Source organism: Camellia sinensis, chromosome 10 (assembly GCF_055761805.1).
Source record: "Camellia sinensis isolate YWXY chromosome 10, ASM5576180v1, whole genome shotgun sequence".
Classification (NCBI taxonomy): Eukaryota; Viridiplantae; Streptophyta; class Magnoliopsida; order Ericales; family Theaceae; genus Camellia; species Camellia sinensis.
In genome coordinates this window covers 101,385,872-101,390,540 of record NC_138970.1, presented here as the reverse complement: position 1 = coordinate 101,390,540, position 4,669 = coordinate 101,385,872, and positions in this window count along the sequence as shown.

Sequence of the window (4,669 nt, the reverse complement as noted above, 5' to 3'; positions counted from 1 at the left end):
ACTTCTGTTGACCGTACTGGCTAATCTTTTTGTAACGGTTATGTTTTCAGTTTATATTTATAAAAATTTTATAAATTAATTTTTATTTATTTTTGAAAAAACATAAATTATAAACGTGTTTGATAATTGATAAAATATTTAAAAAAATTTAAAAATATAGAAAAGATTGAGAAATGACAAGTGGTGACAAGTAGCGGCAGAAGATGGTAGTGGAAAGTGGTGACGATTGGTGGTGGGTTGCGGGTGGCGGGTGGGTAGTGGTGGTGGTGGATGGGTGGGTGATGGTGGTGGGTGGTGGGTGGTAGCGAGTAGGTGGTGGTGGTGGTGGTGGTGGTGGTGGGTGGTAAGTGGTAGTGGCAAGTGGGTGGCAGATGGTGGGTGGTGGTGGATGGTAGTGGGTAGGTGGCCGGTGGTGGTGGCCGGTGGGTGGGTGATGGTGGCGAGTGGTGGGTGGTAGCGAGTGGGTGGTGGTGGTGGCAGTGGTGGCAGGTAGGTGGCAGATGGCGGGTGGTAGTGACGGGTGAGTGGCGAATGGCGGGTGGTGTGGCTGGTGGCGGGTGGTAGGTGGTAACGAGTGGGTGGTGGTGGTGGTGGGTGGTCGTGGCAGGTCGGTGGCGGATGGGTGGTGGGTAATGATGGTGGTGGGTGGTGGCTGGTGGGTGGGTGGCTGGTGGTGGCGGGTGGTGGATGGTAGTGGCAGGTGGGTGGTGAGTGGTGATAGCGGGTAGGTGGCGGGTGGGTGGTGAGTGGTGGTAGCAGGTAGGTGGCAGGTAGGTGGTGAGTGGTGGTAGCGGGTAGGTGGCGGGTGCTGGTAGCGGGCGGTGGATGGTAGTAGCGGATGGTGGATGGTGGCGAGTGGGTGGCAGGTGGGCAGGTGGGTGGTGGTGGTGGCGGCGAGTGAGTGGCAGGTGGGTGGTGGTGGTGGTGGGTGATGTGTGGCAGGTGGGTGGTGAGTGGTGGTGGCGGAAGATGGTGGTTGAAAATGGTGACGGGTGGTGACTAGTGTTTGGTGGTAAAAAAAAAAAAAAAAACTCAAAACTCAAAACGGAAACACATTTTTTGAGTTTACATTTTTTGGTCAAATTTATAAACTAAGACTACTGATTTATAAATAAAAAATTTACCAAACAAGTTTTTATTTGAGTTTTTTAAATTATTATAAATATAAACAGAAAACTGAAAACGTAAGTATTACCAAACGGCACCGTTATGTTTGGCTTGGCTTGGCTTGGCTTGGCTTGGCGTTATTTTAGTTAAAAAAAAATAAAATAAGTTTTTTTAGTTTAATAAGGTAAAATATCACGTTTAAATCATAATTTTTTTTTATTTTTTTTATAAAAGTCAAAAATCTATCCCAAACAAGGTTTTTTTAACCCCAGGCTAAAATAACCAAAAAGTCAAAAAGCTAAAAAATCAATCCATATCCCAAATGAATGCTAATTGCAAGAAATTTTACAATGAGATTTACTCACTTAGATCACAGCCGACCTAGAGGTAGGCGACCAAAACCCTCAAATTTTTATTTTAAAATTAGGGTTTTTAAACAATATTTTAATGTTGGGTAATTTTATTTACACATTGAATACTCTCAGTACATATCATCCTTAAGGGGAAATTTTATTTCTACACACCTATTTATCTCTGTGCACACACTCAATGATTTATTTTTTTTTATTACAGTTTTGTCCTAAAATAAAATTACTAAAGTGTCATTATCTTCTCCATCAAAACCCTAATTTCTTAACCCTAGCCCTAACTACCACCGCTATTGTCGCCGCCACCGCCGCCGTCATTAACTCCACTACAATTTCTTTGCTGCAAAACCGCCATCCTCTCTCTCTCTCTCTCTCTCTCTCTCTCTCTCTCTCTCTCTCTCTCTCTCTCTCTCTCTCTCTCTCTCTCTCTCTCTCTGGTTTGCATAGTTATGACACAAAACATGCTTGTGACTGGTGATGCTTGGTATATTGGAACCCATACAGTGCTTCAGTTGCTTTTGGATGGAAATGCATGAACAGAGACTAAGCAACAAACGTTAATCTATTATTTTATTTCTCTTCAAACTAATTGTTTTTGAGCCATTATTTTGTTTAGCTCTTTAAATTAATTGTTTTAATGCACGGTTTAAAACCAAACTGAACCAAATTTAATAGGTTGGGATTCGTTTAGTTTTCTCATCTTATGGTTTGATTATAAAATCCAACTTTTTGAGAACTAAGTCAAACTATTTAGTTCTGGGTTGGACACCAATGCAAACCACATACTAGAACTTATGCAATGATGAAAAGAATGCAGTAAAAAGTACTCAAGAATGGCATTCAGCCTCTCCCACAAGATAATATTATTTTTATTAGCAGAATTGGATGGACTTGAACATCGAATTCTGATGAATATATCACAAACAAAATTTACTAACTTATGTAAATCCATAATTAAACCATAGCTCTAACCAACATGTCATTTGCAGTGCCTCAATGTAACAACTTTTTTTTTTAATGAATTAAAATTCTTTTCAAGACCATAGCAAGGGAGAATAAACAATACTAACAAATGTAATAGTGTAACCCCACTTGTATGGCCCAAATCTTACTTTCCATAAGGTTCGTGTATATATATATATATATATATGTATACTATGTGTTTGTATATATGTCTGTGTGAGGTTTTGATGTTAAAAGTTTGGATTTTTTTTTAGTCTAGAGAATGACTAACGGAGGGGCAGGGGAAATGGAAGAAGAGGCGACAACGATAGAAGGGGGTTGAAAAGGGGTAACTTAGAGCCACCGCCATCGTCGATGCATGGTCATGGACGACAATAGGAGACGGGTGACAATGGATGTTGGTTTAGGTTTTAATGTTAAAGAGAGGGATGTTTTTGGCAAAAAGGGTTGTACATTGAGTAAAATTACAAAATTCAAAATTAGTTGGTGTGTATATTGAGAGGAGATGTAGAGTGAGATATTTTGGTGTGTGAAAATAGAATCACCCATCCTTAAGTGTTTTTTATTACACTTTTAACCCGTACTAAAATTACCTATTTAGACAAATTTCTAGACCCTAATCTCTCAATTCACACCATCATCATCATCACCACAAACCACTCCACCAGCCTCTGCTATCTCCTGCTGCTGTCCTAAACCACCACCATCACAACGTCCTCTCCGACTACCATCACAGTCTGGTCTCTACCATTGTCTACCACTATTACTAGCAATCACCACCTCCACCACCAATAGAGAAAGTGAGATTTGAAAACCCAAGTCTAAAAAATAAGAATAATGAGTTAGGCTATAATAGTTATGGTATCTATGGAGGTTGATTCCACCATCTTATTACCTCTGTCTGCTGTCCCGAGCTACCACGACAACGACTTTCCTCTTTAACCACCATCACAGCCCCTCACCGCCATCATAACCCATACCATGCAACGAGAGAGAGAGAGAGATGGGGTTGATGGACGAGATGAGGAGGACGACGGTGATAGGAAAAGAAGGAGAATGAAGGGGAAGACAGCGAGGCAGCTGGGACAAGGGTGACAGCAACTATAGATAGGGTTTGGGAACATCGAGGAAAATGAAGGCATTTTGGGGGTTTTCAAAAATTGATGGTGTTAAATGAGAAAAAAAACAAATAATTGAAAAAATGTGTGGTGTGAACTAAGAGATTGGTGTGTTATTCACCCCAAAAAAAGAGATTGGTGTGTACTAAGAGTTTGTGTGGTGTGCATTTAGAATCACCCTTTAATATTTAGGTATTGTTTGCTTCATATTTAATAGAATTATCATTTTATTTATCATGTCTATTATCATTCTATTTACACCCAAAAAATTATTAATTACGTTCAATTTCTCAGTATTCTCTATTAAATTATTTAAGTTTATAATTTACTCTCAACACAGTCATTTTTTTTTTTACAACTTAGTCTTTAAGATAGATAAAATCAAGAATATTTTTCTCCAACGGAAAAATTGTTCCTACCGATCAAATAAAAAAGAAGATCGTCGTTTGAAAACAAATTCAACAACAAGAAATTCACAAAAGTTCAAACAATGAGAAATTGGAGGAGGAAAAACAAAGCTCGAACTCAAAGTCGTTTGGGTGATTCAAGCGAAGTAGTAGTTTGAATTGCGATGGCTTTGGTTACGTACAAAGCTTATGTCCTTGGCCTCTTCTTTCGCAAAGCAATTTAATTGGTTTGAGTGTGAAGAGATTGTTGTTGCAGAAACAAAATTCACAAAAAATTCTGTGTTGGAGCATCGAAACTATCGCAATCTTCATCTTCATCTTCTTCAAGTGGTTATCAGAGGCATCCATTAAAGAAGCATTATGGAGCTTATGGCAATGGTGTTCGAATCAATCCAGTGTTAAATGTTCCTTCTGGTAATCTTTTTGGTTTTGGTTCAAAGTTCTTCAATGGTAAGGACAAGAACAAGAAAAAATGATGATTAAACACTAAGAAATCAATTTAAATCAAGTTTTGGTGGGGTGGATTGGAATTTTGAGGAGAGAAAGAATATAAAGAGAAAATAATTAAAACTTGGGAAAGAAGATGAAGAGTTTTGAATATAAAGAATACGTATAAGTGATTAAGTTGTACTATGAATATATATATATATATATTATTTTAGGATTTAATGTGTATTGCGGCATAATAAGAACGAAAATTTTAAAA